Source organism: Mus pahari, chromosome 4 (assembly GCF_900095145.1).
Source record: "Mus pahari chromosome 4, PAHARI_EIJ_v1.1, whole genome shotgun sequence".
Lineage (NCBI taxonomy): Eukaryota > Metazoa > Chordata > Mammalia > Rodentia > Muridae > Mus > Mus pahari.
Genome location: NC_034593.1, coordinates 173,038 through 198,928, shown reverse-complemented (window position 1 = coordinate 198,928; position 25,891 = coordinate 173,038). Strand labels below are relative to the sequence as shown.

General features: G+C 38.3%; 1 protein-coding gene and 1 pseudogene across 1 annotated transcript in view; both read right to left on the bottom strand.

Moving 5' to 3' along the window:
• Hnf4g (hepatocyte nuclear factor 4 gamma) overlaps positions 1 to 1,894 on the bottom strand; it is a 143,331-nt gene extending 141,437 nt beyond the window's left edge. Inside the window, exon 1 of the mRNA XM_021196139.2 lies at positions 1,634 to 1,894. The gene's annotated coding sequence lies outside the window, so the exon portion shown is untranslated. The remainder of the gene's footprint in view (positions 1 to 1,633) is intronic.
• Positions 1 to 25,891, bottom strand: part of LOC110320147 — a 75,556-nt pseudogene that overhangs the window by 36,918 nt on the left and 12,747 nt on the right.

Sequence of the window (25,891 nt, the reverse complement as noted above, 5' to 3'; positions counted from 1 at the left end):
CTTGATATCCAGTGGGCCTACCACAGACAAAGTTAGAGTAGGAACTTTAATATCCATTAAACATTCATGAGCTGTACATGGTGAAGACATACACCCAAAGGTCAACAAGGACTCCACACACAAGGAGAAGGGCATCCTCTTTATATTTTACTGTAATTTACGTGATGCTTCACAAACTAGAATTAATTCTGGAATTTATAGAAATAACAAAGATCTTGAAAATAATGAATACTTTGAAAGTAATGAATACTTACTGGATTCACAACACTATATATGCCAATGTTTAAGATACTTCCATTCTCTTGTTAAAAAATTGCTTGTCTATTTTGAAGTTTAAAATTGGAGAACTCAGAATATAGTTATTATTTGCATGCTGAGTATTTACAAACCATAACAATCCCTAAAATTATTTTGCGCTAGCCCATAAGCTTATAGCGAAAATTGTAACATAAAATATCTCTTGAAAATCTTTACAGTGACAATTTGGTTAAGGGTTGTATCTTCCTAAAGCTTGCTGAGAACATCCCCATATTTGTAGACCCAAAAACGAAGAGGAAGAAGACCAGCAAGGAGAAAACCAATTGCTACCAATTTCCATCATGCTTTGAAAAGCTAATAAAGCAATTCCCAGTGCAACCAAGGGAATGCAACATTGAGTTGGTCAAGGGCTTCAGACACAGGAAATCAGGTAGCCTGAGTCAGAAGTGTGAGATCCAAGGGAGCCTCCTGAAGGGTGGAGCAGGAAGATGATTATGAACAAACGGAATTGCCAAGGTGGAGGAATAGTACATCCTTGTGAAAAGAAACGAGTCACCTGTAAAATAAGTTGTCGAGGATAAAGTAACTAAAGCTCAAACAGGAAATTCAACATCACTGAAGTTTTCTATTTACAGAATATCCCTCAAAGCTTTGAGCTCTAACCCTTGTCCTGAGATGAAAACTGAGATTGTTTTGCATATTGTAAAGAATATGTAAACATATTTAGTTCCTTAAACACACATTCCCTCAAGTTGGGATCATCATAGACACTTCTAAGGTCTTATCACATATCTATTTATTGCCATTAGACACTGAATGACTTCAACTTAATTCAAACGTGGTTTAACTCAACATCCAATAGGTCAAGTCTTCCAAAAGAAACTGACTAGCATATACAATCATCACCAGCAGCTACTATAAGGTGCCTAATCCCTGAATGTCTGAAAGAGTATAGGGGAGCAAACTTGAGTAAAGGTCATAGGGGTGATGCTTCTGCACCAAGCACCAAACATCATTCCTCTGTAGTCATTTAATGTCCAGTCACACACACGTACTAGCTTGGACTCAGCCTCCCTACCTCAAACTTTGAGTGAACCCCTCACCACTACCAACAGATCTTGGAATCATGTGACCAGCAATAGCCACCAAAGCTTTCCAACCACCCAAACAAATGCAGAGCCTGTTCTATTTTTCTTTTCCAAGGGCTTGAACATTCTCAACCTCCAGCAGCCTCCAGTCTTTTTTCTGGCCAAGAGGTCAGGGTGCTCAGCCTCTCAGCCACCTTCTTGGGGGAACTGAGACTCCCCCATGCAGAACAGCATCCTGGTGTAGAGTGGGTCATTTGTGGGTTCTGGGCGCAGGCGGAGCGACTCACCCCTGCCAGTGGCAATGGAGCTCCAGCGTCGCAGTCAGCTGCAAGGCTTGCACCACATCTCAGTAGCAGGTCCCCATATGTCCTAACAGTGACAGCGGTATCCAGCAGTGTACCTTCCGGGGAGCCAAGAAGTTTTCAGGCAGCCTGGAAGTTGGGTGGGGCTCCAAGTTGCCACTGGAATTTTGTTGTTTTGTTTGTTTATTTTCCTGGATCTCTAGCAAAAATTTTGGTGAACCATATGCCAGGGGAAGAATATTAGCTTTGCTCAATGGCGACAGGTCCGGGGCCTGACTCTCACAGTGAGGTCAATTTACTAAACAAACTGAATCGTGGGTGGGGATGTTAAATAGTAACTAGCGAGCCTCAATGAAAACTGAAAGCAGCAAGGCAGCCTCCGCCCAGGGCGCAATCATTTCCCGGTTCTCCAGTCCTAGGGATCCCGGGCCACCTACTTTCAGAGACTTTGGGCTTGGACCGCAGGGGCTCTTCGCAGCCATTCCTCAGTGACTGTAACACGCCTCATTCTGACCTCCAGCAAGGCGAAGACCCCCTTGGCTTGAAGCCTCCAGCTTGAGCAGGTCGCTCCCCATCTCTCTGGCCCTGTGAACCAGGCCAGATTGAGCTGAGCTGCACGTCTGAAACCAAAGACCTTCCCCTCCCCTCGGAGCCAGTCTGGTCGTCGCTGCATTTATTCAGGCTAAGAAATGTTTTAGAGCAAGGGACAGGGAGAAGCCTGTGATCCTATGATGTGAATCTAAGTCATTGCCCAAGAGGTCCAGATAAAGGGCAGAAGTATCATTCAAGGGAATTAAATGGGTTCCTGGGGGCAGGACTGCAGCTGCACCTTTAGGGACCAGAGGACCACTTCTTTAAATTGCACTTTGGGCCTGTGATCCTTCTGGGTGCTCTGTTCTGCAAGAGTTCTGGGCCGGGAAGGAAGAAGGCTTTTTATTCCTCTTGCAGATATGCCTGTGGTTTCTAGTAAATAAGTATCTTTTTACATATGCATCAGATGAAAAGCTTCTCTCTCTGTCTCATACCCTTCTAGAACCTTCTTCCTTATGAAATGATATCCGAAACACCTGTGGGTCAGCTTGGCCAGGAGTTTGTGACAGGAACGGACAGATTTGTGATTCTTTTTAAATCTCCTTAGTTTAACATCCTGTTTTCAGGAATGATAGGCTTCAGGTACAGTTAACAGTTACCTAATCCACAAGGTTTTCTGCTTTTCTAAGCAGGGGTTGGCTGTTATTTTGGTATTGTAATAATGCCAAAGAGATCAAAGAACTAGGTGTGTGGAGGTTTGTTTTTCTTTTTCTTTTTTTCTTTTTAGATGGGATTTCTAAAATTTCTCAGTTTTCTCCTTTTGAATATCTTGTTGAAAGGGTCTTTTAAAAACAAGATGTTACCTGTTTTAGAAATCAGAACAAAGGAGACATGTCACATACAGTTTTCCTTAAATGGACTTTCCAGAGCAAAACACATTCTTTGGGTACTCACTGCCCATGAGACCTTGCAAACAATGTGAGGAAAGTGGCTTCTGTCCAGGTCTGCCAGTGTTTGGGAGAGCAGTAGAGTAGGATTTAATGAGACTGATTATGCTAATCTCCCACAGGTGTGCTGTTTATAGCCCCTCTGTGGACATTGTCTAAAAAAATCCCTTTACTCTCTGTGGACACTGTCTAAAAAAAAAAAAAAAGAAAAAAAATGTTTCTTTCAGCTGTTCGGATGGTGAGTGAAAATTGTCTAATACAATGCTAAAATGTAAATTATAATTAGCATAAATTAGCATACACCTTGAAACTTTGCAGATAAGCTTTTCCCTTTCCCTTCACAAAAGCTAAGATTTGACACTCTATTGCTTCCAGCAAGGACATATTGTTGGACTTGAAAGGACTCTTTATTTAACTGTGGATCGACAATATCAGTAGGTTTGGTTTTGCATGACCAATGCCTGCTTGCTGTGTGGTAGAATCTTTCTCTGATATACCAAGAAATAAACTAGGGATCTGTTCAAAAGGTATGTTGCCAATTTGTAGAACCTTGGCCAGAGAACTGAATCAACAGCTTTTACTAATGAAAATAAACACATCTAAGACCAGTACTCAGGAGGGAAAGTGTGTGCAGAATTATTGGATTACTTTCAGTGGAAAATCCACTGAACAGGCACAACTTTTTGGGTAAGAACATTAAGGGAGTGGTTTTTGAGAAATGTATGAATGCAAGCTGTTACCAGGTAAAAAGAAGGTGACGAGGTCGCCCTTGCTCCGGGGCTTGGAAGTTTTACCAGGTAAAGCCAAAGGAGAGAACCAGAGACTATCAAGTAGTTTAGTAATTGTTACTGAACCTTCTTTATTATGATTCTCCATGGCATGGTTTTAGTTGCTGAAGGTGAAAACTATTCTGCAGAGCTGTTCCCTGATGCTCTGCTTTGGTGGGGTATGGGCCTACAGAGAGCAGGAAGATATCATTCAAAGACTGTTTCAGGAAAAGGTTCTTGGAAGATACATGAAGCTTAATTTTGCTACCTAATGGCAGGAGGAAATTTATATAAGCATATTTATGTCTCCTCTGCCCCCCGCCTTTAAAATTTATTCTTTAATCATTTTTTACAGTCCAGACTTTATCCCCCTAGCGATCCTCCCACACCTCTCGCCCTGTCTATGAGAGGATACTCCGACCCCTGACCTCACTAGGACACCCCACTCCATGGGGCCCCAAGAGGGTTAGGTGCATCTTTTCTGATTGAGTCCAGACCTGGCAGTCCTCTGAACATTCAAAATGTGGCTTCAAAACCCTTGTCAACTTCACTTTCTAATCAACGATCTCCTTCAGCCTGAACCTATTTTTTTTCCTTTATTCCACTCTATTTCCCAACTCTATGCTGATTATCTAAAAAGTCTATTTTGCCAAGAACAGTTCCGATGCACCTATTTATAGAACGGTATGCTCTCCATGGGAGCCTGCTGACATGCCAGTGTTGCAGAGTGGGGTGTGGTCTTTTTGTGAGCACCAAAAGTAGAAGAAACATGAGACCTGTTCCCTTTGGTTCCCTGGACTCCAAGCTTCTGTAGCTTGCCACTGGGGGCAAATCCAAACCCACCTTTGGCAGCGAATTTAAAAACTTCGTATCACGTGATGGTATCACAGACATCTGATCCTGACGGGGCCAGCTGATACTACCTCCACCTTGATTGGCCATATTAAAAACCGTGATCGGGGCTGGTGAGATGGCTCAGTGGGTAAGAGCACCCGACTGCTCTTCCAAAGGTCCGGAGTTCAAATCCCAGCAACCACATGGTGGGTCATAACCATCTGTAACAAGATCTGACGCCCTCTTCTCTAGTGTCTGAAGACAGCTACAGTGTAATTACATATAATAAATAAATAAATCTAAAAAAAAAAAAACAAAAAAAAAAACAAAAAAAAACCCGTGATCTTCTGAGAGCTTTCTGTGGTTCCCAGGCCTCAATTGGCTGCTGGGGCGCGCTCTGGGGCAGTGAATAGGATTGGAGGAGGACATTCAAAGAAAAAGTATGAAGCTCAAAAATATATGCACACACACACACACACACACACTCCTCCACCCTCTAAATCTGGGCAAAGCCTAGTAACATTTTAAAAGATACTTGCCTGTAAAAGATATGTGCTGGAATTAGACCAGAGCTGTGCTGGGTTTGAAAAGACACTCCACTGAGGAAGCTGTGTTTGTATCCTGGGCAAAGTACAGGATAAAACTGCCTCTGCTCATACTTTTAAAACACCCTGGAGACCCTTGAATGTTTTGTGCATTGGTAGGGAAGGACAAGACTCAGTTCACTGGGTTTGGGGGCTGAAGAGAATGGTAGGGCTGCAAGGTGAGAATGGGAGTCAGTGCAGCACCAGCACCATGGTCTGAATTGCAGGACCCATACACCATGCTTTCTCTGGCGTTCAGGGTAACTCTTAGGGGATCCACAATCCTGTAGTTCCCTAGTGCAGCCTAAGGGTAGCCAGCATGGGGCCAGTTCATTTTTGCTGACTCTGGACAGTGACCTACAGAGTTTGGTCCCTGGACCCGAGGCAGTAGCAACCGTGTTTTTCATCTCAGGTCCCCTCACCTGCTGTTTGTCTGGTCAAGGTTTACACCTAGTCCCCATCTTTCCATGATTTCAGTAACAAGAGAAGAAAGAAAGGGAGGAGGATGAAAAGAGGAGAGAGGAAAGCAGGGAAAGAAAATTAATACACCAAATAGGTTAAATCTAGGCATACTGACTCTTTAGCTCTCTCTCTCATCATCCAACCCAAAATAAAAATGAAGCAGATATTTTTCTAGACCTTTGAGTGGTCAGATGGATCAGAGACTTTAAAGCATTAAAACGAAATGTATCATCACATTAGGGACTAACTTGTCATCCAACTGGACTCTGCTCTGACCCAGATTAAAATGACTTTATTATTGGCACTCAAGCCAGAGCTCAGGAGGACCACTCTATATGAGAAAGAGCACCAGACTGCTTCCAACACACTTCCACCTGTTCATAAAAATGCAAAGCCCAGATTTCAAGTTGTGCATCTAAATTGAAAACACTCTGACTGCGTTATGCATCTGATAGAGACACTGAAAATCGAACACTTAATAATTCTCAGTGTCAGCACACAGTTATTGTGCCAAAAAAGCAAATTACTAGGATGGACCCCTCCCCCTCCTCTTTGTAAATTTCCTGTTGAAGTATTGATTGCCAAGGTCTCTGAAAGATTTGCAAACTTTTATAGTCATTTATGGTGCATGCAATAAAAGAGGTGATATGAGCACACTAGTTCAAGGTGTAATGCAAAGATGTATTTGGTGCCCTTGGCAACTATCTTCAAGACCTGTTTGTCTTTGCAGAACACACCCTTCTCTACAATGAGACCCTCTGTAACAGGATTGGCCCTTTACATTTCTACAGCCTTGCCTCCTTATTGAACAGGCACACACTCTGCAAAATCTCAGTTCCTTTGCCTTCAACTGTGAGAAAATTAAATCACCAAGCATACACTGAGGCAACACACTAGTTTGGACTGTATATGTCGTGAGGAAAAAAAGAAAAAGGAAGGAAGGAAGGAAGGAAGGAAGGAAGGTAGGTAGAGGGAGGGTGACACTTGGAATATTCCCCAGGAGAACAAGTGGTTTAAGTGTTTGTTGCTGGATTGTGGTTTCTCTGTTTTCCTAAAGGAACTGAACACTCAAGGCTGTTCCTTTTTTAACAGTATAATTCAACATAGAACTTAAATGCCTTATTTGAAATCGTACTCACTTTTACCAGTTTTAATGTTTTTTTTTTCCCTTACTTTTTCTTTAAAGGAAAAATAAGCAATTGCATGTAAGAGGAGGGGATAGATCTGAGGAAAAGGAAGGGAATTGTTTAAAAAATGTTCCTACTTTTATCCCAGTGGCTTTTCTCATCTAAAATTGTTGCAAATGTGAATATGCCAGGTATTCCAAGTCCCATACCTGCCATCTAGTGGATATGTGAGAAACTGCATACTCCAGAAATTAATGCTTCATTTGGCTGTCTTCAGTTTTTAACACATCAAGTCTAATCATCATCATCATCATCATCATCATCATCATCATCATCATCATCATCAAGCTAAAACAAAGGAAACAGGTGAGGATGTGAGGGGCCTTACAGTGTAGTAATTATTTTCCCTCCAGCTCTTTCTTTCTTTAGAAACCATTAATGTTTCATGGCTCAGATAAAACGATTTATTATTGCACCACTTTTTTTTCCATGTATGTTCATCATGTAGCTTTCGAAGTATCTAGCTTTTTTTTATTATATTCATTTCAGTCCTGTTTATATGGAACTTTTAAAAGAAAACTGATTGGTACTTTCTGTTTGAATTTATAAATTGCGTACACTAAACCATCGCCTCCACCACTGCTATTTTGAGAAAAATTGGTTTCATTTCATTTATGAATTTTTTTCTTTTTGTTGTTTTTTTTACTGGGTCTTCATACTTGTAATTCAAGAAGGGATGGAACTCATGGTGATCTACCTACCTCAGTCTCTATAATACTGTGATAATAGACATAAACCAGCAACACAATAGCTTGTTTGCTGTTTGAGACATAATTTAACTTCATTTACAAGGCTCACCTTGAATTTAAGAAATAGCCAAGATTGACCTTGGGCTTGACAGTTTTCCTATCTCAACCTCTTGGGTCTGGGATTACAGGTGTGAACCACCAATCTCAACATGACTTGTTATGTCATGTTGTATTATATTCCTCCAAAATTTGACCTTAATAAATATCAAAGCTGGTTCAAGCCCAGTTGATATGACAACTTGTTTTTCTAAAACTCACATCATAAAATAATAGTACATGTAGAAAGTGCACAGAATTCAACATCCCTAGAAAATTTGTATCATTAACACCATTTTATAGGTGAAGTCCCTGAGAGCTAATGCTGGGAATCCCAGAGCTGGTGAGCTTCCAGACCAAGACCTGCTAGACTCTTCTATGTCATCCTGCCTCCCATGGAGCAAAAAAACCAAAGACTGATCATTGCAAGTCAAGTTATGGGAGAAAACAGAGACTTCATGTTCAAACAGAAACATCTGCTTAAGGCACACAGTGTGCAAAGTCTTGGATACCCAACTTTTAAAACAGTTAATGTAAGTTCTTTGTAAAATCTAATATTAATTATACATATTGTAAAAAGCAAATGATATATTCAGTCAGCCTATATGTCAGTACAATCTTTGACAAGCACAATATAATTTTTATCATAGATTAGTCCTATAGCCCATGCCCACTTCTGCTTCCATTTATTTGTGATAACACTGATCTTGAAAATATTGAGGTGACAAAAATTTATCCTTGAATTCAGCTCATTTACTTTTTCTTATTGCTTCTTTTTAATTTCATTCTTCATTTTCAAATGAGTATATATTTAAAACAAAGTTTTCTATCCTATATGCAAGATAAACATCCTTTTTAAAGAACAGTTTTTTTATAAATATAAGCAGGTTACACATCGAAAAAATCTTAACTGTAATTACCACTTGATAAATTTGAGTTTATTACCTATGCCTTGGGATTCCATCTTGCTTGGAGGGATACTGATAGGTTTTGAAATGGTAGGTGAAAGAACAGTTAATGACAAAAGGTATTTTGTTTGTTAGTTTTGTTTCAAAACTTATTAAAAACATTGGCTATTAGAAAGCAATGTGCTTTGCAGGATTTTATTTAACAATAGATTCTGCCTTCCAAAGTGGAGAGCAGCTTAGGATTCCTGTCTTGGTTTAATATTCCTGGGTCAAGCCATCAGTTCTGCCTTCCTGATATTCTCACTCCCTCCTAGCAAGATCAGACAGCAGATAAAAGGAAAGACTACAGCATTCAAACTCTTTGTATCTCTCCTGGGTATCCATGTAGATTTAAGTGTACCTTCTTTGCTGGAGGAGATATTGATGCTTTCACAGGAAGAAAAAATTCAGAGTCTGTTTAAGGTTAATCCTTCCACTGGTGTTCTTGATACTGTCTCTCCTTCCATACTTGACCTTGTTCTATCAATTATTTCTGTTTCTTATATCTTCAAATGCTCTCTTCATTAGCAAATTCCCTGAGGGCTATAAATAAGTTCAAGTCTTACCAACAAACCAAAAAGTGTTTAAAAAGCAAGAATAAAATTTGCTGTCTCTGTGTTGCCCCCCCCCCCCCTTCTGGTGTTACCTTGTTTTGTATCCTCTGTACTCAAGATTTAGTAGGCAAAGCTCTGTGTGTGCACCTATAGGCATCTTCCATTTACTCCTCCACCGATCATGATCCAGCTTTATTTGGTTCTACTTCACAGACTCAGGCTTTCCAAAAAAGGCCTGAGTGGCTCCTCATTGGTAAATCCAACAAGAACATGTTCGATCCTTATATTTAGCCTACAAAAGTCAATATTTAATCTTCCTAACATTCTTTTGTCTATATTTCTTCTTTCTTCCAACAATGTTATAGCAATGATCCTTGCCTAAGATTTTTCTCATGCTTTCTGGCAATTCCATGCATCCTTACCAAAGAATGAATGGATATATAAATAAATTAATTAATTAATTAATTAATTAATTAATTAATAAATGTTAGTTGGTTCTTTAATTTATTTTCAAACTTAAAGCTTTTTTTGTCATTATTACAGAAATTTTGGTTACTAATCAAGTTGTAAATACTATTTTCACAAGTAATTTATATTCATCATTTCCAAAAATCCTCCTCCAGCAAAACTTTTATTTCCTCTCATATTACTAGGAAATGGAATCCAGTGGTCTGTTGCACAAAACCTGAGTGTTCTACCATTGAGCTACATACCTATCGCAATCCCCTTTTTAAATTCCAGTGCTTTGTTCATAAACAGTCAATTCCTTCTCCATACACATTTGGTATTTTTTATTCCTCCTGACAGTCTTTGTTCACACTATATTAATATACCACAGAAAAAATTAGAAACTCAATGGTTATTTAGGAAAACAAAACAAAGATTCTGTATTAACTGAGATAGGTCCTATTTGCACCTGATTGTTTCAGTGGTGACTTTGTGGAGCTTCTGCAGAATTGGCTAATTGGTTTGCAGAAACTTGGAACATATAATTATGATCCAACTAGTGGGTGTCATATTCCTTGGGTTGCAAAAATAAGTGAAGTATTGAAGAGTTTCCTCCTCCTTTGCTAGGGATATTTTCATAAGAGAGAAAAAGAAACTCTATTTCAAACCTAAAACATGTGACTTTGTTTGATAGTGTTACATGAGACAGCTGTTTTGTTTTCTTTTGTTTTGTCTTTGAAGTGGAATTTCACAATATAGCCCAGGTTAGCCTGAAAGTCACAACTTAGCCCAGGTTGACCTTAGACACGACAAATTTCGAGCCTTAGTTGCAAGTATGCTAGGATTAGGTATATGAGCTACCACTCCCACATTAAGATATCCAATTTTAACAGAAAATGTTAGGTACTCCTTTCAAAGATGTTAAACCCTTTGAAGCACGTGAGAAGAGTTAAAGGACATGGGTGATATGTGGTTAGGAAAGCTGGGTCCCAAAACAAGAATATATGGAATTGTGTCAGGAAAATACTTGGTAAACTGCTGATAGTACTGACAGTACTCCATACATAGTTAAGTTCAACTCTAGGAAACACATTTAAAAGTCAAACATTATTAATAATGATTATTGCCACCAGCTATTTTTGAGAAGATGCTACAAGCAAAAAATTTAAAAAGTGCTGATATCTAATCTGAGAGGGAAGAGAATCAGAGCATGTAAGGTAAAGGTACAGAGTTAGAAGATCATAGTATTTCAATCCAGAATCTAAAAATAACTATTTCTTATCCTGCCTGGGTTGGTAATATGACCTCAGTTCTAGTGCATATGCATGGGATAGACAGTCCCTGGCATAAGGGGATTGCTAAAGTATTCGCCAAAACGAAAAAAAAAAAAAAAAGAAAAAAGAAAAAGAAAGAAAGAAAGAAAGAAAGAAAGAAAGAAAGAAAGAAAGAAAGAAAGAAAGAAAGATGTGACCAGAAATGTCTGCCAAGAAAGATGCACTCTCTCACTACTGTTAACTTGTACTCACCCTATGGAAGGACAATGAGAGAGAAGACACTGTCAACCAGCAAGGAAAACAGTTATGCACTGCATGATAACATTTAGGTCAAACATTTTAAACAAACCCTTATTATGATAAACACTGTCTACTATGATGGTCATATAAGAGAATGGAGCTGGAAGTGATATAACATATCCTCTTACCTGGTGACCTTATATCTGACATATAGCCACATCATGTAACTCACATATTAATTCAATGCTGACATAAACCAACCTACTCTGCTAATAGTTATAAGGTATAGCATAGAGCTATGTGGGATAGTAGAGAGCCATCATCCTGGCCTTCAGGAAGCTATGGCAGGGACATAGTAAACATGAGGTTAACTTTCCTCTCAGCAGTTTTTTAGTTGCCTGTAGTTCTTTGTCTAGGGGTAGGCTCATGTAATATTGAAGTATTATGGGCAGAGTTTCCTTAGGCAGATATCCTGGTTTACTGGTTCTTAGAAGCTATTTGCACCTCTCCCAAGATGTTTCATGAGTGTTAGGTACAGAGTATGTGTTGTGATGTATCATTTGGGGCTGGACTTATGTAATTTATTGATCTATGCATTATTATCTGTTGTGGTTTCTGTAATGGCCTCTAATTGCTGTAAAGAGAATTTTTTTTTTTGAGACAGGGTTTCTCTGTATATCCCTGGCTGTCCTGGAACTCACTTTGTAGACCAAGCTGGCCTCAAACTCAGAAATCTGCCTGCCTCTACCTCCCGAGTGCACCACCACGCCTGGCTAAGAGAATATTTTTGATGAGAGATAAGAGCTATACTTATCTGGAAATATAAGGATATGTTTTAGAATGCAGTTATGTCTACAGAGAATTAAAATCAAATTGATGCTTGTGCTTAGAAGTAATATAACTATTTTTACTTTGTAATAATAAGTTCAGTTTACTAAATGTATCTACCAGCCAAGACAGTGCATGCTAAAGTTTGCCTGTAAAGCCAGCACGTAGGAGGTAGAGGTGGGAGAATTAAGCTCAAATAATCATTATCTAGCCAGTGTTATATGTCTCAAAATAAAATAACAAAGTAATAGAATAATTTTGTGTCCAGGGATTTGGAATATAAAGACATAAAATAAATTTAAAGCTAAAGACTTGATCATTGTTATAGGGTCTCCTTTCGATCAGGGACTAGAGTACTTAATAAAGCTTTTATTATTTTTATTCCCCTTTATTTATGTCAAAACCTCACCTCATTCATGCAAATGCCACACACTACCCAGCATTATTTATATAATATTATTAGAGTCATTATATTGTCATCTCCTGCCATACATGATGCACAAAATCCTAGCTCTCTTCCATTCTCTGGTAACATCAGTGTAATATACATTGGTAATTGTGTGATTACTATGCAATTAACTCTTGTCACAACTGTAGCGTTTTATTAGTATCACCAAGCTCAGTATTCCCTTTGTGTGAGCTCAGAGTAACTGATAACATCTTTAGTTGTTAAAGTGGAAAATAAAAGGTGAATTTAACATTATGAAGGGTGATAGAGGGAAAGCCTTCAAAAATCTTGCTCTTTTCTTCTCAACCTGTCACAGGGTCTGAATAGTGTATTCCAACCACTCCAAGCTCCTTCAGTAGAACACCTCATCTTCTTTCTTCAAGAGTAGAAGGCTGGTTTGTAAGAACATATTCTTTTGCCTGTTGAGGCATCTTGAAAAGTTACATATTGTGTTTGTATTTCTTTCCTGATATTAAAGATGTTGTGAGAGTCCTTAAAAAGTGACAAGCCAGCTATATTAACTTGTATACTTGGTATGTCTGCACTTTAGCACAAAAGCTTGTGCTCTGGAGATTCTAATTATGAATTGTCATATAACATTTGTCTATGTAGAGTATAACCAATGACCAATAAAACTGAATCATGTTTACAGGAAATCTATTCTGATATTCAACTTTGATTAGATATTTTTCTTACTTAGGTTTATGACCTTGCTGAAAACATTACATATTCAGTGATATAGCTGTTTCCATCTATGGGACAGTGGTGAAAGAAACTTTCAAACTGGATAATGCTTGGAACTGTGGGGACAGAATCAGATTTACCTGGGCTTGGAGTTCAGATGCCTACATGAACCAAGTAACTAAGAAAGTTATATAAAGGGAAAGGCATTTCCTTGAAGGAACATTTAACTGTGACATGAACAGGAAACATAGAGAGACATATCTTATACAGAGATACTAAGAAAGATGCCTGAAAGAGAAAGAGAGCCTAGGATGGCCTCTGAGCTGGAGCTGAGGGTTGAGGGGTCTCCATGGATTAGATGAACTGGAAAAAAAATCAGCATGACCTGGAGCAGACAGTACTGTGGGGAGGCTCACAAGGAGAGTTTGTGCAGTTTGCAGTGTTATATGGTGTGTGTGTTAGTGATTAAAATAAGCATGGTGTGAGTATATAGTATGTGAAACAAATGGGTTGTATGTGTGTAGTGTGGTGGTGCAGGTGTGTGTGTGATATTTGTAAGTATGTGGCAGGAGATGTGTTTGTATGTATGTGTGGTTTGTGGTATGTGATATACATGTGTAGGGCATTGAGCTATGAACAGACAGGCTGGTCTCCAGTCAAGCTGAGATGCTGAACCCCGGGACCCGGTAGTCATAATTTACCAACATGGGACGGAAGAAGTTCTCTCATGTCTCCTGGAACTCTGGCTCCTGTCTAAGTTACCGCCCCCCACAGCCCCCACAAGAGAAGCATGGCTAGAACTCACATTGGTAATGTCCCAAGCTTCTGACCTTGAGGCTACACTCCTCCCCAGTTCCCTAGCAACAGAAAAGATAACAGCTCACTTTAAAAGGGGCTGTTTGGCCCCTCCTTGCTCTCTCACTCCTCTCAGTCCTTTGTTTTCTTGCTCTTCTCTCTTCTCACTCTCTCCCTCTTACTCTCTCTTTCTCTCTAGCTCTCTCTCTCTCTCTCTCTCTCTCTCTCTCTCTCTCTCTCCCCTCCAGTCTCTCTCTCTCCCCTCCAGTCTCTCTCTCTTTCCCCTCCAGTTTCTCTCTCTCTCTCTCCCTCTCTCTCTTTCTACCTTCTCTTTTCCCCCCTGCATTTCTACAATAAGGCTCTAAAACCATAGACAGTCTTTGCTCAGCAAGGCTGTGCTCACTCTCACATGCATGGGAACCTCTCTTTCCTCTTCCCTCTTCCCTCTCTCCCATAAACCTGGGGCTACAGGGTATGGCCCTGGGGCCCCGAGGTTGCGCTGCCCCTTGTCCAACCCTTGTCCAGTGGGTCAGAGGCTTGGATGCCTACCCGGGGCTGAGTGGAAAGCATCTAGCAGCCCTCCCATGTCCTCCTGTCCAGAACATAGGTGAAACTCTGGCCAGATGTGGGTCCTTCCTCCCCCCTCTTTCCCCAGGCCCCCTTTTATTTCTCACACATACATGTGATATATACGTACATATGTGTAAGCAGTGTTTGATGTGTGGTGTTGAGGTTCAAAAGTGGCTTGCTGCTGCATTCTTCTGCAAAAGTCGCCCTTCTCCCTAGGCTTTTTCCCACAGCAAGTGCTTTAAGGTTTGCTTTTGCTGGCTTGCCTCTGCATTGCCCCTCAGAAGCCCTGTTCTACCTCCCCCCTTGCAGCAAATGCAGCTGTTCATTCCATCTCCCTACCCACTCTGAGAAGACTCAGGGATGCATGAGTGTCAGCCAAAACTCAGGCAAATGACAAAAACTCCTCAGCTTCAGTGGCACCAAGCCAGCACTCTACTAGATAACCAAGTGCAGCTGGTGCCTTGGTTGAAAGGAGATTGGGGTCCCACGCTTAAATCATAGAAGAGAGGTTATCAGATGTCACAGACAGTTATGGCCAGCCATAAAATTAGCTCCTGATAGCCCCTCAAAAGACAATCTTTAATCCCCCTCCCACCTTCGGAGTTCTGCCCTACCAAATGGTATCGTGTCTGAATTATGACTTAACTAACCAGCCTCCCCTTTCCTTCACCATAAGCATTCAAAATTTTTCTAACTGCTTTGTATATAAGTTTTAAAGCACCCAAGCTGGGAGTCACACACCAAACCTACATTATGTGTGTGTGTGGGGGGGGGGGAGTTGTGATCTGAGTCAGGATTCTTTTGCAAAATTGCAGTAGATTTAGCAATTCTTGAGTTTTTCTGGGTTTCCCTCAGAATCAGAGCATAGCAGTGTTTATGCAAGTAGTATGTTTTGTGCTGTGTGTGAATGTGAGGGAAGGTGTATTTATATGAATATGTGATGTGTGTATGTGTGTTCGAGCTCTGGAATATGCATGGTGTATGCATATGTGTGGTGTGTATATATGTATGTGTATGTTATGTGTGAATGTTTATATGATGTATACGTTTGGTTTGCAGTGTATGAAAGAAGCAATGTTGGAATTTTGACCTGATGAAATCTAGGGTCAGTGATATCATGGTATGCTTCCTCTCTCCAAAGTGTCATAAATCAGTAAGCTTGAATATTCAAAATAGATTTTCCTCTCCTGTTTTCCTATGTGTGCATTTTTATTTTCTTTCCCAAATTCTTCATTGTAAAAGAATGTTTGTGGCATGTTTCATAACTTGACTGCTAGATCTCACTTTGCCTTTCCTGTAAGACTTTATCATAAGTATCTTTGTTTTCATTGGCCCTAGTGGTCACTGATCTCTGAAAAAAAGATTGGAAGACCATGTCGTCAGAAGGGAGGGAAGAGATGATTCTTCTCCCACCAGCCAGACCAGAAAGAATCACCTGTTCTCAGCCACTCTATCCACCCTAGAGCCACACACACTATCCCATGTTAAAGATTCTCAGACTTCTCCATTAACTTGTTCTTTGAAAAAAGTTGTGACTCTATTTTCTTTACAGTAAATTTTGGAGAGGCCTTTCCCATTGTTCCTGTCGACACTTGGAAATTTTATGAAGGTAATTAATAAGGCTTGCCACTCTGTTGGACCAATGTCCTCCCAAGGAGCAGGTCCAGGCTCCCTTACAGTCATGGAGACTTGGCATGTCTATATCATTTGAAGGTCTGGGCCCCTTTCTGAGAAAACCCTGCTATCTGTTTCCTATCTTCTAAGTCATTTTCCATAATAATAAAAACTCTCAATGTTCAGAAAATTACAATACCATGAGGAATAATCTTTTTAGCTTACTTTTTAAAACATTTTTGCTTTTAAAAATTGCTAGTTATGGCTCAATTTACAAAGTCAGTTGTAAATTTATTTTTGAGACTCAAGTTATTGCAATGATTGACCCTCTAATCCTTTCTGAGATAGAAAGCTAACATTAGTTAAGGATACATTTTTCTAATCAGTTTCCTGCTCAATTCCACTCCCTTCTCCTTACCAATATTTCTGTGCCCAGTCACTGGGCAGCAAAGGCTCCACATATGTTTCTCCTGAGACATGCCCAGTGCTACAATATTTTTGTTAGTTGGTCTATCTAATTGTGGATTCTTTGTTCTTTGATCCTAACATTCAGTCTTTACTGCAGATTCCTTGTAACCTACTCTTCATCACCCTCAAGTTTATATAGACAATAACAATATATCAAAAAAAAAAATACCCTCTGGATCTATCCTGATATTCCTTGTCTAGCAAATCAAATCTTTGTGATGCTTTAATTTAGCAGACCACTCACTATCATTTGGTAACTTCCAAGCTAACACTGTCATCAAGTAATATCAGACACCTATGGCAAAGATTCCTATGTGCTTACTGTGCCTCATCTATATATTGTCTTTGCTAACCTTTCAGGTGCATGTACTTTTTATGACTTTTGCTTGGTCTGTGATTAGAATGGTTCTGTAACCTCCTTCACAATGGAAAACTTCATTCAAGGCAACTAAAACTCTGACCTTGTCCCTGGAAGATGGTCACTCATCTTTGGCTCAGAGCAAGCCGTTGCTTAAATCCATTGGAAGAAAGCTATGCTTTCCTCCTGCATTTTCTGTCTCTTTTTCCTGTTTAATGCAACCTTGCCACTTTAGTTTAGAAATTGTCTGCCTCCTCACAGTGATGCTGAAGACAAGAGGCACTTGTTTCCAACACTCCAACAGAGTGCAGATGGGAATGGAAATTCCACAGAAACACAAGTCATGACTTTCTATGTCTAGAAAAGAAAGATCATAAAGTATCAAAAGATCCAAAGACAAAACCCATAGTTATGTCACCAGCAATTTCAGTGCCTGGATTCCATTGGATGACTTCTTTGTAGTGATAATGATTGGTGAGATTACTTTAGCTATTAGAAATGTTCTTAGCCTCTGTCGTCCTATATGTCTCAGGAAAGCAGGATTTCTAGTTCTATTGGGTTATTGTTAAAATTGTATTCTAAGTTATACACTAAGATTCCATCACTAAATAATAAACTAAAACAAAGCTCACAAGATGCTGTATAAGGAGTCCCAGAAGAAGTAACCCTGAGTTAGCCTTTTGGTGCAGGAGTGAACTAAATTTTGAATTTAGGGGTTCCTACTTAAAATCTTTCTTTGTTTTTATTTTGTCTATGAGGAGAAAGAAATGAACTAAGACTAGAGACTTCAAAACCGAAAGGCATGGACCAGCAATATCAGGAAACTATCAGACTAAGTAGCCAGAGGACATCCACACTGTTTGAGGACCATCTCTGCCTTTACTGTACTGCTAAGGACAGACAAGAGAAAGAGCACATCCTTTCACTATGTAAGTAGCCCATTCTGTGAACCTGGTAAATCTGCAACACACTTGGCATTACACAGTACACTTCCTAATTCAACTCATGAGCAGCTTTTGCATCAGTCTCCTCATGTCTCCCATGCATGATGTACGTCTCTTGATGTTGCTTACTTTATGCCTTTCACCGGATGAACTAGAAGAGAATAAACAGGACTCCACTAAGCATACTTCTTCCCCCTAGATGACATCTAGTAGAGATCCCCTTAAAACTGCACTTGATGTACTTTAGTTTCTATATAAGATGAACAAGGATATGTTCATGAAGGGTAATCATTTACTTTCACTCTTCCTCCAAACCAGAGAGTTCATTTGCCTTGACTAAAACCTGCTCAAATTACTGACTCATTGATTTAGCCATAGCACACTATTCAGCAACAGAAAAATAAAAGTCTGTTATTTACACAGACAATCATTAGTGCATTTAGAGTAAGGTATGGCTACATTGTGAGAACAAAGAGAAATTAAATTTCTGATTTCCTCGGTTTGACATGTTCACCATATAGCAGGATTACTATACATTTGCCTAATAACCATAATTAAAACCCAGGACACTGATCTTGTATCCCGGGTCACAAAGAGACCAGTTTGCACAGGAGAGTGCATGGGCAGCAGAAGCAACATAGCTTCTGGTATAGCATCCCTTTCTGGCCTTCATCTTCAGCCAGGAGATCAAGGTGAGCTCAAGAACTCTGCACACTTGCCTGCAGAGAGTACCCTGACAACTGAGACTCATGTGAGAGTTGGACTCCCAGGAGTGCTGAGAGGCTAAAAGAATCACAGGAGGAACAAGCTCCAGCCAGTGACAGCTATAACAACTAACACCAGAGATTGCCAGATGGGGAAAAACAAATGTAAGAATCTTACTGACAGAAACCAAGAGCACTCAGCAGCATCAGAACTCAGCACTCCCACCATAGCTAGTCCTGAATATCCCAACACACCTGAAAAGCAAGATTTAGATTTAAATCATAGTTCATGATGCTGTTAGAGGATTTTAAGAAAGACAGTAACTCACTTAAAGAAATACAGGAGTACATGGCTAAAGAGGTAGAAGGCCTTAAAGAGGAAGCAAAAATCCCTTAAAAATTTACAGGAAAACACTATTAAACAGATAAAAGTCCTTAAAGAAGAAACACAAAAATCCCTTAAAGAATTAGAGGAAAAGACAAACAAACAGGTGATGGTATTGAACTAAACCATCCATGATCTAAAAATGGAAGTAGAAACAATAAAAAAAAACCCAAAAGGAGACAACTCTGAAGATAGAAACACTAGGAAAGAAATCAGGAACCATAGGTGTGAGCATCAACAATGGAAGACAAGAGATGGAAGAGAGAATCTCAGATGCAGAAAATTCCATAGAGAACATGGACACAACAAAGGAAATGCAAAATGTAAAATGATCCTAACTAAAAACATCCAGTAAGTCCAGGACACAATGAGAAGGCCAAAACTACACATAATAGGAGTGTATAGAATGAAGCTTTTCAAATTAAAGGGCCAGTAAATATCTTCAACAAAATTATAGAAGAAAACTTCCCATACCTAAAGAAAGAGATGCCCATGAACATACAAGAAGCATACAGAACTCCAAATATACTGGACCATAAAAGAAATTCCTCCCAAAATATAATAAGAAGAACAACAAATGCACTAAATAAAGATAGAATATTAAAAGCAGCAAGGGGAAAAGGTGAAGTAACATATAAAGGCAAACCTATTCGAATTCCACCAGACTTCTCACCAGAGACTATGAAAGTCAGAAGATCCTGGACAGATATTATACAGGCCCTAAGAGAGCACAAATGACAGCCCAGGGTACTGTACCCAGTAAAACTCTCAATTACCATAGAATAAGAGACCAAAGTATTCCATGAAAAAAACAAATTCACACAGTATCTTTCGACGAATCCAGCCATTCAAAGGAAAATAAAGGGAAAGCATCAACACAAGGACAGAAACTCCATCCTAGAAAAACCAAGAAAGTAATCCTTCAACAAACCTAAAAGAAGACAGCCTCAAGAACAGAATCCCAATTCTAACAACAAAAATAACAGAAAGCAACAAGTACTTTTACTTAATTTCTTTTAATATTAATGGACTAAATTCCCCAATAAAAGACATAGACTAACAGACTGGCTACACAAACAGGAACCGATATTTTGCTATATACAGGAAACCCACCTAAAATCTGAGAAGGATGGTGCTGAATAGACAGGAAAGTAGTCTTCAAGAAGGAAAGGTACGTGTTAAAGAAAATATGGTACAGCCCTTGGGTTATGTGAACCTGAATTTTTTCTTTCCCACTCACAGCCAGCACTTACAATGATACGAAAGACAAAACTATTACATCTAACATTGAAGGAATCCAAAACAGAGTATGATGGCCAGTTTTACATCAACTAAAACAAGCTATAGGCATTTGGGAACAGGGACTCTCATTTATGAAAATAAGCCTGTAGGCAATCTTATGGTGCATATTCTTGAATGATGATTGGTGTGGGAGGTTCCAGGTAATTATGACTTGTATCAAACCTGGAGTGATGGTCCTACAAGAAAGCAGGTTGAGCAAGTCATGAACAAGAAGGCCAGAACGAAACACTCCTCTATGGCCTTTGTACCATTTCCTGCCTCCAGGTTCCTATCCTGAGTTTCCTTGAAGCTGCACCACAAACAGTGAAACAAAATAAACATTTCTGATCATTGTGTTTTACCACAGCAAAAGAAACCTAACTAGGACAAAGATATCATTTGATTTCTTATCCAACAAAAGAAATTTCCTTTTTTTATCTACTGGTAATTAAATAATAATAATAATAATAGGAAGCAAAATCCAAGTAATATACAGAAAAAAACTGATAAACAAATACTAAATAAACTTAAATCAAGCAGTAGCAATAATCTCACTAAAAGTAGCAGATTACAGCTACTAAACAAAATAAGTTGTCCACTAAGTTGGTCTGAAATTCATTAATTTATTAACTGTCAAACTAACTAATACAATGTTCAATGTACATAAATTCTCCATAAGAATAGAGAAAATATGTGTTTTACCACATATTCATTATATCTCAATTAAACTAATTTTTTGGTAAGAGACAATGAAGAGAATTATATAAACCAAGTCACAATATGCTATAAGATGTTTGCCATGACATTAGTATATAAAACTCTCACATTTAACTATATAAATATTCTCCCTATATCACTAAAAATTGAAATGGCCAATATACAAATAAAAGACAAGAAAAACCATTTGTAATAAAAAATATACAATGCAGAAGTAATATGCTGCCACTGGATAACTTGCTTATAGATAAGAAGTGGAAATTTTCACTCTAAAACATTTAAAATGGTTTGTTGTAAATGAAACACTTCTAACTACAGAAGTTTCTATACACTGGAACAATTGGTAAAAAAATTATTGCCTTGAAGAAGAATGCATATACAAGTTATATGTAATCAGCACTCCTTGATGCAACTCTTAGGGATCACTGTACTCAGTCATCAAAAATGTTTATCAAGTTGATCTATTTAGGAAAAGCAATGTAAAAGCTCTTAAGGATAATAGTTTGTAATTCAAAATTTGCTTTTTTGCTCTTCTCTTTATAGCTATAGTAAACCATTCTACAATCATACTATTTAATATGCAACTATATTGTTATTATGAAGTATGGTTTTAGAGAAAAGAGCCATGTACATATTCCAATGTTGCATATGTGAGATCTTCATGATGATTTTGTTAATGATATACTTACATGGGGGATAATACAAATGTACATTAACATAATAAAATGGATTTGTCTGTGCATTAGTACACAGTCATGGTGATGATGTTAACTCACTGCAGTTTTGCACAAAACATGCATACAAACCAGAAATATAATGTCAGTATTTCAAAGCACTTCTATAAATACACAACTTCATGTTTAGTTAATTCAAGTCTTATATTTTGACATAGCTTTAATCTTTAAACCATTCTGCTGAAACCCTTTACAAAGACTGTCAATGATAGTGTTGTATGTTTCTTAGTGATACATGTACAAGCGTGTACAAGGCTCTTAAATTAAATCATGTAAAAGTAAATATGTATACATAAAGAATTAAAATATTTGATACATGTATTTTTGGAGTTAAGCACATTATATTAGGATAGGAATAGTTAGTAGCTCTTCAGAAATACACATTTCTGTAAACTTTATAGAAATGCACAAGTGAATTTTCCTATGTAGTCACCAGATGGAACCTGTCTCCATTGAGAAGTTTAGGTTTGAGGTTATTTTTACCTTTTTCCTTAAAGAAGGATTAAATAATGTTTACACATTCTTTATAGAAACTTGAAATGACTAAAATATGAATACAAAATAGATCAAACTACTGTGTGCATTACTCATTATTCTGATTTTATTGGAGATGATAAAATTAATATGCATGAATTTTAAAACCTCCTCTGAATCCACAGATCTTTGAAACCATGGCATTTGTAGCCATCATTTTGTCTAAACTCCTAATTTCACAGAATGTGAACATGGGATCTGAATGAAGTGCTCTGTTCTTGTTTTCACTGGAGAGTGAAAGAACATTATCAAGAGAGTGCAAACATACTAGAAAAAGGCACCAAAGGACCAGGGCAATTGCCCCACAAATAAAAATGAGATTCCTTACACTATTCTGAAAGTCCACCATACACTTTACTTTTAACCCAACAGTACGTTATTGGATTTATAAGAGTTATCAGCCAAAACAAGACTGAAGCATTTTGATGATTGCACTTTAACAACCTAGTTTGCTCTGGAACACAATAACTTTTAATGTAATCATTTGCATGCCACCATAAAAAGAAAACAAAATAACAACATCACAACTCATTTCCATTATTGCTTTTCTTTTTCTTTTAATTGAGCTTTTTTTAAAAAAAAGAAACAAAAAAATAAACAAGTTAAAACAGTATGGTATGGACTTTCCATTTAACAAAAAATTTCAGATATTTAACACGGGGCTACTATAAAATATTTCACAGTGTAGATCTAGATGTAGGCTTCGACTATTTCAAGAATCTCATGATTGAAGACAGAACATTTTGGACTTCTATTAATCTGAAAACTTTGTGTTTTCAAGTGAACAGCTGTGTCAATATGAAAGCTAGTCCATTTCAAGTCCAGGGCTTTTGAAGTAATTCAACTTTAAACTGATTCAATGAAATTTGTATTGTCAATGGCTGATTGCTGCCACTACAAGTCTTAGAACAAAACAAAATAAAAAATAAAGCAAACAGCCAAGAAACAAGAACCTTAGAAGTTTCCACTCTGAGAGTATAGACCCTTCCTATCCATCTGTCACCTTCCCACAAGACTTTGAGAGATACACTGATATTTATACCTTCATAATTGGAAACAGATACATTTTCTCTAACTTGAAGAATTAACACCTCTAAAACAGGATTTTCTTCCTTTATATTCTCTCCAACAAAAGCTATATTCCTCTTCAGTCAGTTTCCAATTTTCCAACATCAACTATGATAACTTAGAAACTGACTTTGCACTTTGTAGGCAACACTAGGACTAGATAGGGAACATCTTAGCTGTAGCTTTTAAAACAGTCTTTCATAGACCATATTTATTTTACAATAAAAAATTGAAAATGTAAATTATTGTAGACATATATAACCAAACCATTAAATATTTGTTCTATTCATTGTTTTAAAAGTTTGCCCAATAAGGCCCCAAATGTAAAGAAAGAAATCTTACTCACCCCGTTCGCTCCCTGACACATCTCTCATATCTTTCATCCCCAATTAATTCACAAGAAATAGTCAAAATTATACATGCACACACACACACACACACACACACACACACACACACACACACAAACACACACAGTGCTTCCCGGGCAAAAGAGGATACAATGTTGGAAATACAGCTGTTGGTAATAGAGATGTTCTTTGAAGATAAACAGTATCTTTTTGTTCTTCCACACACAGCCGATAGGTATGGAGGTTACATCTCTCATAAGACTGTCTTTGCTACTTCAGCACAGTATAGGATGGGTTGCCTGGAAACATCTACCTGGATCCCTTGAACTGAGAAGGTTGTCCAGCTAAACAGCTTGGAATGTTTCAAAGTACTACTTGGGCAATTGAAGGATTCAGAAATGTGATTTTTTTGAAAGGACATAATATAAAGCTGCCTGTATGGTATCATAACAAATAGGTGGCATTCCCGCCTCTCAGAGAATAAGTAATACAAACACATAAAAAATTAACTCTCTTGAGTTCCAGATACTGTCAACTCTGCCATTGCTTCAAATGGGTGAAAAAGGTGTTCTAATACCATTGTTTTATGTAATGTACATTTGAAAATGTTTTATGGTATACTTAAAGTTAATACCCCATCCCCATCAAAGTTCCAACTCAATTCTTCACTGAGTTAGAAAGGGCAATTTGCAAATTCATCTGGAATAACAAAAAAACCTAGAATAGCAAAAACTATTCTCAACAATAAAAGAACCTCTGGTGGAATCACCATGCCTGACCTCAAGCTGTACTACAGAGCAATTGTGATTTAGGAAAAAAAAAAAAAAAAAAAGCATGGTACTGATACAGCCACAGACAGGTAGATCAATGGAATAGAATTGAAGACCCTGAAATGAACCAACACACCTATGGTCACTTGATCTTTGACAAGGGAGCTAAAACTATCCAGTGGAAAAAAGACAGCATTCTCAACAAATGGTGCTGGCACAACTGGCTCTTATCATGTAGAACAATGAGAACTGATCCATTCTTATCTCCTTGTACAAAGCTCAAGCTTAAGTGGATCAAAGACCTCCACATAAAACCAGAGACACTGAAATTTATAGAGGAGAAAGTAGGAAAAAGCCTCAAAGATATGGGCACAGGGGAAAAATTCCTGAAGAGAACAACAATGGCTTGTGCTGTAAGATCAAGAATCGACAAATGGGACCTCATAAAATTGCAAAGCTTCTGTAAGGCAAAAGAATGGTAAATAAGACAAAAAGATTGGGAAAGGATTTTTACCAATCCTAAATCTGATAGGGGACTAATATCTAATATATACAAAGAGCTCAAGAAGCTGGACCCCAGAAACTCAAGTAACCCCACTAAAAATGGGGTACAGAGCTACAAAAAGAATTCTCAACTGAGAAATACCAAAGGGCTGAGAAGCACTTGAAAAAATGTTTAACATCCTTAATCATCAGGGAAATCCAAATCAAAACAATCCTGAGATTCCAACTCACACAAGTCAAAATGGCTTAGATCAAAAATTCAGGTGATAGCAAATGCTGTTGAAGATGTGGTGAAAGAGGAAAACTCATCCACTGCTGGTGGGATTGCATGCTTGTACAAGCACTCTGGATATCAGTCTGGCAGTTCCTCAGAAATAGACATATTATTACTGGAATATCCAGCAATACCTCTCCTGGGCATATACCCAGAAAATATTTCAACTGGTAATAAGGACACATGCTCCACTATGTTCATAACAGCCTTATTTATAATAGCCAGAAGCTGGAAAGAACCCAGATGTCCCTCAACAGAGGAATTGATAGAGAAAATGTGGTACATTTACACAATGGAGTACTACTCAGCTATTAAAAACAATGAAATTATGAAATTCTTTGGCAAATGAATATATCTGGAGGATATCATCCTGAGTGAGGTAACCCAATTACAAAAGAACTCACATGATATGCACTCACTGATAAGTGGATATTAGAAATTTCCAGAAATTTAGAATACCCAAGTCACAATTTCTAAAACACAAGAAACTCAAGAAGAAGGAAGACCAACATGTGGATACTTCATTCCTCCTTAGAATAGGGAATAAAATACCCATGGAAGGAGTTACAGAGACAAAGTTTGGAGCTAAGATGAAAGGATGGACCATCCAGAGACTACCCCACCCAGGGATCCATACCATAATCTGCCACTTTT